This window comes from Cavia porcellus, unplaced genomic scaffold, assembly GCF_034190915.1.
Source record: "Cavia porcellus strain 051 isolate PalLab524CR breed Dunkin Hartley unplaced genomic scaffold, mCavPor4.1 scaffold_26, whole genome shotgun sequence".
NCBI classification, from domain to species: domain Eukaryota; kingdom Metazoa; phylum Chordata; class Mammalia; order Rodentia; family Caviidae; genus Cavia; species Cavia porcellus.
Genome location: NW_026947509.1, coordinates 21743400 through 21756345, shown reverse-complemented (window position 1 = coordinate 21756345; position 12946 = coordinate 21743400). Strand labels below are relative to the sequence as shown.

The 12946-nt window shown below is 46.5% G+C and overlaps 1 pseudogene; it reads left to right on the top strand.

The window, feature by feature from the left end:
- Positions 1 to 5345: 5345 nt before the first annotated feature.
- Positions 5346 to 11883, top strand: LOC111758126 (dehydrogenase/reductase SDR family member 2, mitochondrial-like; annotated as a pseudogene).
- The last annotated feature ends 1063 nt before the right edge of the window (positions 11884 to 12946 follow it).

Sequence of the window (12946 nt, the reverse complement as noted above, 5' to 3'; positions counted from 1 at the left end):
GATGGACCACAGCATCTGAGAGGCTGAGGTGGGAGGATGGGCAGTTCAAACTCAACCCAGGCAACTTAGTGAGACTCTTATCTCAAAAAAAAAAAAAAAAAAAAAAAGGTAAAAAAGGCTGGACATGTGGCTAAGCACAAAGGCCCTGGGTTCAATTCCCATTAAAAACCAAACTAAACCAAAAACCAAAAAGCCCCTTGAGGACATCAGAGCCCTTGAGACCACCCAAGTTACCAAGCGTGATAGGGGCCAGGGAGGGGAACAAACTTGCCCACGATCTGTCTTTTCTGTCTCTCATTCTCCACCCACCCTTGTTTTCCTTCCCCTTCCATGATCTTTCTCTTCTCTCTTTGGACCCAGTGCTGAAGGTCATCCACCTCCAAAGTGATTGTAAGCTGGCTGTGTGTCTATTTGGCTCCCACTCCCACTTGAGTTGACGAGCAGTTAGAAGTTAGAAGGTATCAGAGTAGGTAGTGCCAGGCTCAGGGGCTGTTTTAAACTCAACTAGCCCCAGCTGGCTGCTTCGAGATAAAGTGCGTGCGTGCGTGCGTGCGTGCGTGCGTGCGTGTGTGTGTGTGTGTGTGTGTGTGTGTGTGAACTGCTCTCCACTTGGAACAAGAGCTGTGCAGGATGGGGAAGGGAGGACACATGAGTCCCACCTCCTCTTTGCATGTGTTTTATCCACAACAGACCAGAGCTGCTTTTACCTACAATCGGTCTGCCTTCCTGCAAACCATTTTGAGGCCAGTTCAGAGAAGCAGGGTTTGGTGACACCCACTGCAGGCCATATAGGGGGCCAGCCATGGATTTGCAGAGCTGGGACTTATTCTCAGAGGTGCTGTAACTCTGGACTTCCAGCAGAGGGAGGCATATCCCGACAAAATGCGAGTCCTCTATCTCACTGCCCTCCAGGCCAAGGAGACTGGATTCCTTCCTCACTCTTGATAGGGGGTTAATCAGTGCTTGGCCGGGGTAGAGAGAAGTCCCCCGGGGGCCATTAAGAGGGCTTGGAATTTGATGTCCTGTTTAGGAAAAGGTAGACTAGTCAAGAGCCAAAATCCACTCCCTTATTCCTCCAAATTCGAGAAAGTATGGCCTTGACCTTGAGGAAAGGGGGGAGGGGGGAGGAGAGGTGAAGAGGGAAGGGAGCAAAAGGGAGAGAAAAAGAGAGAGGGAGAAGAAGAGAGAGGGAGAGGGAGACAGAAAGAGAGAGACTGGGGAAAAGGCAGGAGGTTTAGCACTTGCAAAGTATATTTTTGGAAATATTTTATCAGACAAATTGGAAGACAAAGCTGACCTTCCCAAAGCAGAGTACTTGGTTGCTTTTATTATTAACTGAGTACAGATTGATATTTAATCTAAAATTTCTCTACAATTCCTCAGCAGCACCCATTCACTTATAATTACAGATGCCAACCCCTAACTCAAGGGAATTGGGTTATGCCAGGGTTGCTAAGGAACAAGGGCAGATGCAGTAGGTAAGGCAGGGGTTGCTAAGTAACCAGGAGTCCTTGGGTGGTGGAATGGCCGGAGCGGGTTTGGAATTGATGAGGATCTGTGGACAGAGCCCCCCCTCTCTTTATATCCCTGGGACTGCTCTGCGGGTAAAGCACACCCCTAAGTCCCAGAGAGCTCCACTAACTACTTGCTCCAACCATTCCTTCGCCTCCTTCTTTGACAGGAAGTTGGACAGATTCCTAGATTAATGTAAGGCTAGCAAACTAATGGGAACCACACACTGAGAGACACAGGAGTCTCTGGACTGGTGCAGAGCCAGGATATTTGGGGCTTCAGTGAAAGCATCTCCAGCATTTTTCTCAGTTTCCAGTGAATGTCTTCATACTTTAGACTCCCATACCAAGTGGTTACTCTGCCTGTGTGTGCCCTACAGGGACACATCTCTTTCCTGAGGGTCTTCTGAGCTTTTGGGTCTCCACACTGCACCTGGCTGGGATGCTGTGACTGGCCTGGCTCCATGTGATTGCCCTTCAGAGACCTCCACTTCAGCATGCGGCTGGCCCCACCACTTAGACTCACAGCCTGCTTGCCTAGTCCTGAGTTCTGCTCTCTTCAGGCATGTGCCTGGTCCTAGTCTCTCCTGAACCCCTTGGCATTGACACTCTATTGGGCTGTCCTCTCGGCCACAGTGTCAGTCCTGCCACTTCCCCGCCCAAACCCTCGTTAACCTGTGTCCTGTTCACTGCAGTTCCCCTAGCCTGACTTTCCCAGCCTTCTCTGCATTAGCCTGGTGAGCCTGTGTCTGGATGGGCACCCCACTGAGTGTGCTGAGCACTTCTGCGTTTCAGCCTCTGGACTGGATTCTGGGCTCTGAGAACTTCAAGTTCAACTGATTCCTCCTTCTCCATTCTCTGCTTCCCAGCTCGCACACTGCCAGGAGACTGCTTGTGTATAGACTGAAAGCTTGCCATATAAACAAAAACCCAGAACACCTCTGAGATGCTGGTATTTCAGAGAGTGGCAAGTTTGCTTCTGAGAAGGGACTTGGGAGATTTAGTTTTTGAATTAGTTAGTGTAGACTGGCTTGAATTATCATATTTCCAGGAGCAGGTGACAGTTTTTAAGCATTTTTAAAATTGTGAAACACAATAGACACATTAAAAGGAGGTACATATATGTGTGTCTATATGCATCTTAATAGGCTCTGTGTAGACATCACTTGCTCATAAAATACACACTGTCAGCATCCCAGAAACCCTTTCATTTGCTTCTCTGTAATCACAACCTTCCTTCTACCCAGTCTACTCTCCTGACTTATGTGGTTGGTAATCACAGCCTTGCCTTTTGCTGTGGTTTTATCACCTGTTTGTATTCTTAAATGATATGGAATTGTGTTGCCTATTTAGGATCTTGTGGAGTCCCACAATATGTATTTTTGCATCTGACTTAAAACGCATATAGGTATATGCATATATATATATATATATATATATATATATATATATAATTTTTTTGGTCTTTTTGAGACAGGGTCTCACTATGCAGTTCAGGCTGGCCTTGAGTTCACTTTGTAGCCCAGGCTGGTCTCGAACTCGCAACGATCCTCCTACCTCAGCCTCCCGAGTGCTGGGATTACAGGCATGAGCCACCACGCCCTGCTATATATATAATTTTTGAGACAGAGTCTTGCATGTAGTTTAGGCTGGCCTTGAACCTACTATGAAGTCCAGATTTAGCTCAGATTTATGCTTCTCCTGCCTCAGTGGCTAACTGTAATCCCAGATTCTGGGAGGCTGAGGCAGAAGGCTTGTAAGCTTGAGTCCAGCCTGGGCAACTTAGCAAGACCTTGGCTCAAAAATTAAAACAATAAAAAAGAAGCCAGGCATGGTGGCATATACCTGAAATCCCAGCACTCAAGAGGGTGAGGCAGGAGGATCACTTGAGTTCAAGGCCATTTTGGGCTACAGAATGAGACACTGTCTCAAAAGAAAAGAAAAAAAGACCGCCACTAAGTTGTATGAAAAAAAATAGATGACAACATTTAAAAAAATTTAAGAAAGGACTCATGTAGCATAGTATGAAGGTCCTGGGTTCTGTTCCCAGTACCACACACATACATGAACAAAAGAACTCAGGCATGTGTCACCTCAATGGGATCAATGGTATCTTTTAAAATTTTTTTATTTTAAAGAGAATAAAATAAAACAAAGCAAAACAAAATGGAATAAAACCGAACAGGACAAAACAATGCAAATAACACAGGACTTCAAAACAAGACAACAGGAAATCAACAGTGATTACCATAATGTCTCTTATTTTCTTCGAATTTTCCATACCTTCACCCACAATACGTTAATACAAAACAAAGTAGTATAAAAACAATCAAAACAAAAGAATGAAAGCCTTACGAGACTTCAAAACCAGACAATAGGAAATCAGTAATGGCTACCATGTTGTCTCTTGTTTTCCTCAAAATAGCTGTCCATACATTCACATATATTGAAATCAAATAATCGAAAGCTGACTAAAACCAGTCAAAACCAAGAATAAAAGCATTATTAGGCTTCAAAACAAAATGATAGGAAATTAGCGATGGCTGCCATGATGTCTTGTTTTCTTCAGTGAAGCTGTTCATACCATCACACTCAATGACATCTTTTAAAAACTTATGTCCTGGGGGCTGGGGGTTTAGCTCAGCAGCATAAGCGCCTGCCTTGAAAGCAGGCAGTTGTGAGTTCGATCCCCGGTACCAATAAAAAGGAAAAAGAGAAAAAAAAACCCAAAACAAAACAAAAAAAAAAAAACCATTTATGTCCTTCAGTGCAGTTTCAGTTCCTTAATTTTCATTGCTGTGTAGTATTTCATGACGTAAACATGAAACACAATTTACCTGTTTCCTCTGCTGTTAATGGGCAGTCGACTTGATTGTTTGCTCTGGTAGAGCTCACTGCTCTGAACCCTTTGCACTGTCTTTCTGCACACAGATGCCCTCTCTGCAGACTGTGAGCTTCCTCTGTGAACTCAGCGGCCTGTATTTTCAACTTCCCCACACAGTGTCAAGTTATTTTTCAAATGCTGGTCCTTACCCTCTAGCCAGCAGTGAATGAGAGAGTCTGGTGATTTTGCTTTTTCAATTAGAAACAGTTAATTGAAATTACTGATGGATGCTGGTATGGTGGTACACGAACACCTATAATCCTAGCACTCAGGAGGCTGAAGCAGGAGGATCATTGCAAGTTTGAGGTTAGCCTGGGTTAGATAGTGAGTTCAAGGCCAGCTTGTACTATGTAGCAAGACCCTATCTTAAAAACATACTGAGCAATCATGTATACTATCTTGCTTAAAGAAGTCAATGATGAAAGAGCAGTATCTGTTATATGTAAATTTTCACATTTTAAAGAAAGCAGTTATGTTTCATAGATATAAATTATGTAAATAAAAGTTATTTTATATGACTAAAAGTACTGATGGAATGATGGAGTCCAGCATCCTCTCTTGATTTGAGAGCTTCCTGGGAGGTGGTCACCAAGGTGTCCCGGGGTCTACTGCCCAGTGTCTGACATCTTGTAAGAGCTTAGCACTTATGGAATGAATAGGAAAATAATCCTTATTGCCTGGGTGCTGGGTCTCACTTTCTTAAGTGTCTGCCTTATAGCTAGGAAATAGACTAGCCTGCCTAGCGTGTTTTCTGATGCTGGCCTTGTTGGTCTGGAGGAGTGGGAGCAGGTTATCTTCATGTTCCCCACTGCCATCAGTGAAATGGGCTTTTTGTTCCAGGGCTGATTCAGCAGGAAGCACTCAGGTCCTCATGTGCTCATCAGTCTCATGGGCCCGGGGGGCCTGTTTTGGTACCAGCTCAGCTCTCTATGAGGGTGCACAGCAGTCAAATGGCCCTCAAGAACCTGCTGGCCAACTGTATGGCTGTGTCACAGGGCCCACCGAGGGATGATGGCCCTGATTGCCCTTGGGTTCGACCCCTTTACAGGTACCCTGTAAAGAGTCCTTCTGTGGAAGGACTCAAGATTGCACAGGGGTCCCCTCTTTCCTGACTTCCAGGACTGGGTGGAGGAAGAATGGTGGGAAGGGGTAAAGCTGACTGTGACCTCCATCTCCACTTGCAGCTTTGGCTTTGCCATCTCTTGGTGTCTGGTCCAAGACGGGGCCCGTGTGGTCATTGGCAGCTGGCAGCAGCAGAATGTGGACTGTGCTGTGGCCATGCTGAACGTGGACTGAGTGTGATGGGCACCATGTGCCATGTGGGGAAAGCTGCAGATGGGGAGTGGCTGGTGATTGTGGGAAGGAGTCAAGGCTGGAAGGACAGAGAAGACAGGGAATAGAACCTTTATGTCACTGCTCAGCCTGGGCAGAGTAGGAGCGAGGGGGGATCCAAGGCTTTCTGGCACGGGGCTTGTTCCTGAGAGAGCAGCCCAGGGGTAAATAGGCATTGAAAGGTGATGGGGGAACCCCCAGGAGGTTTCTGGAGAAGACCTTAGGCCTGAGAATTTAAGAACCAGTCTTTGGGCCCCTTGAAGACACTTTCCTTCATTAGCATTTAGTTTTCACAGGGCCCTCATGACTATTTTTGACCAGGCATCTAATTGCCAAGCTTTTCCTTAAAGACCTGAGCTGCTGGGGGGCTCTGGGAGGATGATACCTTTTTAGGTCACTTCTGCACTCTCCCATGCCCCTGTCTGATAGGCCCTGGAGTACTGTGGAGGTGTGGGCTTCCTGGTGGGGAGCACCCTGAGGATCAGTGAGCAGGTGTGGGACAGGGTGAGTCCTACACCAGGTCTGTGCTGGGCTCCAGCAGCTCCTGTTCCCAGATAGGACTTTCTTTTCCCCTCCTGAAGTTACTGTCAAAGCAGGTCCTGGCAAATCTGACCCCTTGTCCTTCTAAACATCCCTATGTGGCTTTCTGGTTTGTTTTTAAAAATCTGGCTCTAGCATGCTTTCTGCTTTCTTTTATCTTTCCATCTCTTTCACACATATTCTTCCAGCCAATACATGTTGAGTCCTTGCTTAGTGCTAGGCACTGTTCCAGGGCCTGAGATGTAACTGTGAACATACAGGAAGAGCGTCTCCATAAAAGCTGAGAATTTGTATTTTCTACATTCCTCTATGCAGCAACATATATTGGTCAATACGTTCATTCTTGATGACCAGTTCTGCTGCTGAAATCTTATGTTTCCTAGATTAGGCCTTCTTCACAGTCCCCTGATGAACCTGCTGCCAGGGAGGGACCCAGCCATCAGCTTCCCTGAACTTGGACCTTCCAGTCCATCATGAGTCCGTCTCATGATTCTGCAGTCTTTTCTGCAAGGGTCCAGGAGAGACCCAGTAAAATGCCTCATGGTTCATCTTAGGCTTTGCTATTCTTCTACCTCTGGTTCCACCATGTTTGTCCCCAATTCCCTCTGACTAATCAGTTAGACAAAGATTGAGTCTCATTCTTCCTGCCTTTAGTACCCCATCCCAATTTTTGCCCGAAGCACTAGGTCAAAGCGTCTCCTACCTGCTGGCCTTTGTGTTCTGCCCTCTCCAGCCCCTCTGCTGTAATTTGCTGACTTGTCTTCCAGCTGGCTTCCCCTTCCTCTCTCCTCTTGGCTAGGTGCCCTTGGCTCCATTCTCAGAGATGACCTGAAATCTGAGCTCCCTGCAGTCACTGTGGAGCAGCCTGCCAAGCTCGTTAAGCTTCATTCCTAATGTCTCTGAAAGATCATGTGTGATTATGTAGCTGGGATTTCATTGCAGATGGTCTCCTAACCCTCCTGAGTAATTTTCCTTCTTGGTGTCTCAGTTCATGACTCCTTTTCTCAGAACTGTTAGAAACCTTTCCCTCTTGGAGCTGAGGTACAAGCTGACAATCCTCCTGATTTTCTCTAATGCTTCCCTAATTCTTCAAAGATTTGGTATTCAACAAGCAATTTTGTACCACTGGACAGAAATTGTTGGTGGAATAATTGTCCCCTAGTCACATCTGTTACTACCTTAGAGGTGAAATTGTCACAAAATAAGTTTAGAATTCACCAGATGCTCTGCTTTTAACTGAAGGCAATCTTCAGTTGATGTGCTGTGAGGGGAATTCCTTATTCATCCTGAAATCGGTTTGGGGACCTTCCCTCGGCAGATCCCATTACCTGCAGTTGGTGAGGAAACCTCTGACCTACTGCCACAACCACATCTCCTCATCCCGCTCCTTGCCCAGGGACTCTCCAGCAGGCACCTTCCTCCAGGCTCCTGGTGTTCTGCTTGGGACCTCATGGCACTTACAGCTTCATGCTCTTTTTTCTAATGGGATGGTTTTGTTCAGCACCATGTATGATGGAATCTCACCTTTTCTTCTGCTCAGATTTGGCCCCCAAGTCTCATCTCATTTCCCAGCTGTGAAGCACACACAGCTTTAAGTAGACATCCTCTAGTCAACAGGAGTTCATCAGCTCACAGTCTGACTAAACCTCGATTTCTTCTTCTCAGGTTTCTTGTGGACATCTGAGTCACTTTTTCTTTTTTTTTTTTTTGGTCTTTTTCTTTTTTATCGGTACCAGGGATCGAACTCATGACTGCCTGCTTGCAAGACAGGTGCTTATGCCACTGAGCTAAATCTCCAGCCCCCTGAGTCACTTTTTCTAGTCATAGTTGTGAAGCCTAGCACTGATAACCTGTCATCAAACAGGCTGGAGCAGCACTTAGTTGAGGCATTGCCCCGGTCCACTTTAAGAGGATGGGTGGGGAGCCAGGTGTGGTGGTGTACATCTGTGATCCCTGCACTCTGAAAGCTGAGGCAGGAGGATTTGGAGCCTGAGGCCAGCCTAGGCATACAATGAGACATGATCACAAACCAACCAACCAACCGACCAATCAGACTAGAGGTTGAGTGGTTATGGGATGAGGAAATGGGGAAAACAGTGGACGGTTCTGGTCAACTACAGGTGTACAACCTCAGTCCCTAGGGATTCAGAGCAATGTTGACTTCATTCAAAACAGCACCCCACAGGAGAGACCCTAGTACCACCCTACTTCTATCTGATACTACCCTTGGGCTCAGTCTCTTCACCTTGTGTTACCAGTTTTTTCTCTGTTTCTCTCTTGTTTCCAAACCCACAAGACAGAGGTCCTGAACTACAGGACCCATCTAATAGCCCAGATCCGGGCCAGTCACAGGGACATCTGAATGGGCATCTAAATCCCATAGCAATTCTCTGTTGTGCCTCTGTATTTGCACTGGCTGCAGGAAAGCTCAGCTCCAAGTCTACAAAAATTGGTTTGTGTGTGCAAAAAAAAAGTGAACAGGGTATAAAATAATGCCCAGTTTTACTGTACGCTGTGAATTGTAGGCACTAACCTTGCTCTTGCTTTTTCTTATTTTTCTGCACTCATTAATTTTTTATTTTTTTGTTTCTTCACAGAAATACCTATTCTTCACAATACCTATTTTTTTTTTACTCCTGTTGCATTGTGTGAATGTTACATATGCTGTCAGGACAAAGCAAGGGTACAAGCAAATGAGTCATAGAGCCACAAAGATGACTCTTCCAGAAATCTGTCTGGATGCCAGTGCCTGCTTCCTCTCCAGCTGGTCTGCCTTCAGTCTCTTTCCAGTGGCTTCTGTTGGCAGATTCTTCCTACACAACTGGAACATAGTCCAGTTTCTTTCAAAATCTTGTACCTTTTCTTCCTCTATCCCATTTAAACAATTCATATTTTTAGGAATGTACTCACAGGCCTATCTCAGCCGGCCTGCCTGTGAAACACTTTTTGATTTGGTATCTTAGTTATTTTTCTCATTGCTGATACAAAATACCTGACACCCACAAGCTAAAGGAGGAAAAGCTTACTTCAGATTTCAGTTTGTAGAGGTTTCATTCCACAGTGAGCTGACTCCAAGGCAGAGTGGCATGGGAGAGGGGCATTGCAGAGGAGAAATTGTTCTTGAGAAAGCAGCCAGGAGGCAGCAAGTAGCAAGCAAAACAGCATCTAGCCTCTCTTCCTTTTATCCCATCCAGGCTACAAATCTTTTGTGTGATGCCACCACACTCAGGGTGGGCCTTGCCATTATACACACCCAGGACTATCCTAAACCAATCAGTGGACTAATTCAGTTATCACACACTTAATCCATATTCAGACAGCTTCAATACATAGTCACACATTCTAGATCCAGCTGTCTCCCAAAAGCCCCACCTATAAACACATGAAGCTTTGGGGGGACATCTAGATATAAACCACAATGCCCAGGTGGCAGGGGGACTGCTCTATCACAGCTTCATATATTTGGGTTTGTTGTACAGATTATAAGAACCCAAGCATCATGTGAACAGGCCCATAGCTGACCATTCTCTTCCTCCTCCCCCTTTTCCCTGCTCTGATTTCAGATCCTGGAAATGTGAAGGCCTCAGCCCTGCTGCTGAGCCAGCTCCTGCCCCACAGGGAGAATAGTGATATGGTTGGAGAGTGGGAGTGGGCACTGGTGGGAAATCTGAGGCACAGGAACCGGACCTGGAGGTCAGAAGGGTGGAGCTGGGGAGAGTACCGACTCTCTGACCACCTCATCCTTTCTGTGGCTACTGTTCTAATTCCAGTGACTGCAGGAGGAAGGCAATGTCTCAGGAGTCAAACCTGTGCTCCTTGGTTAGGTTTGGGGAGAGGCTGTGTTTTGGCTTCTTAACCTTGTGGCTGATCATGCTTAGTCTCTGGTCTTCTCACAAATAGATAATTCCCCTGACCTAACTTAAAATCTGTGCCAGGACTTCCCTTCCTTTTCCTGATAGAGAGATGTTCATCCCAGGACCTACCTCACTCCCTGCATCTTGATTTCCAGTAACTTTGTGCAGACCCTGCAGATATGACTGCTTTTCTTACAGTTACACCCCCTAAGACCTGGCTGGGCCCTGTCTTGGTTAGAACAAAAAGCTCCTGTCCCTGTTTTTTGTCTGTCCTGGCGCAGGTACTTCTTAGAGGCTGCTTATTGATAGGCATTCACTCTTAGTCTTGGATGTGTCTCCACCTAGCCATGGACTCTCTCCTCCAGCACCCGGCTTTCTGCTCAGCTCTCTCCCAAAAAGGCAGAAAAGTATATACGTACAAGGGATGAATATAGGCACTGATTATGAGAACTAGGGCTAGAATATAAGCTCTGTCATTCATCTGATGTTATCCAACCTCTTTCAGGCTGCTTCCTCATGTGAAATGTAAATAACAATAGGACCCTTATTGCTGTCTAAGGGTTGTAGTGTTAGACTGGGTTGCCAGAGTGTATCACAGTACCCTGATCAGTAGTAAGTCATAAGCATTATCTCTTCACAGGGCAGGCACTGTCAACCTGGTCTCCTCCATTTCATTTTATACACTACTTGTGATAAGTGCTTGCTTCTTGTGTTTCTGGCTGATGTAGGGTGAGGGGTAGCCAGAGTTCTATAAGGTAGTGCTCAGGACAGACACCTGCAGCCCCTTATTCCTGTGGTCCTGGCTTGTGCTTGTGCCCATGTGGCTGCTGGGTTCCTCCGATCTGTTCTCAGACAAGATATAGGAGAGCTTGTCTGAGCTTTGGCCTTGTTCAACTGTGATGCTCTGTAGGTGAGAAACCCATTTGATTCTTTTTTCCATTACTCTAAATCCTAATCATCTCTCAATTTTCTTCCTAGCAACTGGGTGTCTAAAACATTAGCAAGACAGCCCTGCTGGGCTTAACCAAGACATTGGCATTGGAGCTGGCCCCTGAGGACATATGAGTGAACTGCCTGGTCCCAGGATTAATCAACACTGACTTCAGAAAAATAATGGGAAATTGGATGTTCCCCACCCCCAGCCTAGCCCAGTGGAAACTCTCCTTAATGACTAAGGGACAAGGGGTTACTGAAGCTTCAGGTGACCATCCTTTGGGCCAGGGTCCTTGTTGTCTATTGCAATTAACTGTGGGCCAGGACACCCACTTTGAGAAGGATAAACTTGCCACAGGTGTTCTTCCAGGTGGCAGCCTTGGGGCCCTGTCGATCTTTTTGTCTCAGCAGTCCTGTGTCTCATTTTTCCCCTTTGTTCAGTTGCATGAGAACAAGGCCTTTTGGAATCTTTTCAAAGAGAATCACCAGCTGTAGAAGCAAATGGGGTTCAGAACTTTGGTGGTGCAGGTAGGAGGGGCAGCTGAGCTACCTCATGAGCAGACTCCTGTCTGTCTTTTGGCCCCGCCCTGTGCTGCACTCTGATAGTCCTACTGAGTCCACTCTGTCCCTTGGGACTCCACTGTTGCTTGTGGCCTGTGAACTCTAGGATAGCAGGACCAATGTGCCATGGACTAATACTGTGTCCTTCTTTCATCCAGGATAGGGAAGCCTGAGGACTGCGGGACTTATGTCCTTCTTGTGCTCCCTAGATGCCAGCTACATCACAAGTGAGAGCACCATGGTGACCGGCTTCTCACCTCGGCTCTAAGGTGGCTGCTGGAGGGTGATTGTGCTGCTGTGGGTCTAGGACCTTGTTAGGGCATGGGGAGAGGGTTCCGCATCACATCCTGTGCAGCAGTTGTCAGGCTTGATTATGCATGACTCAAGGAAACAAACCCTTCAGTGTTCTCCTTTTCAGGTCTCTCCTAAAGGACCATCATAGATTCGGCAGATCCAACCAATGTGTGAGATTCTTGGTGTGGGGCTGCAGAGCTGAAGAATTTTGAGTAGCTGGTGCTTGGGAGGAACCTTCAGAGAAAGGAGTAGAGACTCAAGCTCTTGGTGGACCCCAGCACCTTCCCTTTAAACATGTCTTTCCTAAAATAAACTCAAGATTCATCGACATATCTGGAAGCTCTTGACAAAAGGGGAGCCTCTCATCTCCTGCAGCAGAGCCAGCAGGGTGGGGAATGGTGGTTGCTCCCCAGTAAACTTTGTGCCCTATCTCCTGTCCTTTGTGCCCTGTTCTTGGTTTTCCAAGGCTGAGCAGGAATATAAAGTGGCAGGAGGTGAAAGGTTCTTTCTGGGCAGGCTAGTGGTTCTTAATGTTTTCTGCACCACAAAACATCAAAAATCTGAATAAAAAATAGTCAAACTAAATCTTGCATATAATTCCAAACTGAGAACAGCTATTTAGATAGAAGAGAGTAGTCAGTGGTGAAATTCCTCTTGGAGGTAGGCCAAGAGGTGGCTCTCTGACTCCTTTTGATTGTCCTGAATCATATTTGAGGGCACCATTCTCCATGAGTACACACTCAAAGCCCAGGGCATTTGAGGAGAAACTGTGGCTTTCAAGTTACCCTTGGCTCTGAGGACACTTCTCTTGCCATTCACAAGTCTTGTCCTGAACTACTCCAGAAGGAGGGACCAAGAAAAAGCTTGTAACCTGACCATTGGCCTTTGTCAGTGAAGTCCACTGGGGGTACGTGGGTTCTGGGGGTGAGAATAACGCAGTTGGTAAGTACGTGTTGCTCTCTACTACAAGCCACACACTGAGGCAGGCACCAGGAAGACCACAAATATCAAAGACCCCCCTCCCTCAAGATCCTTCC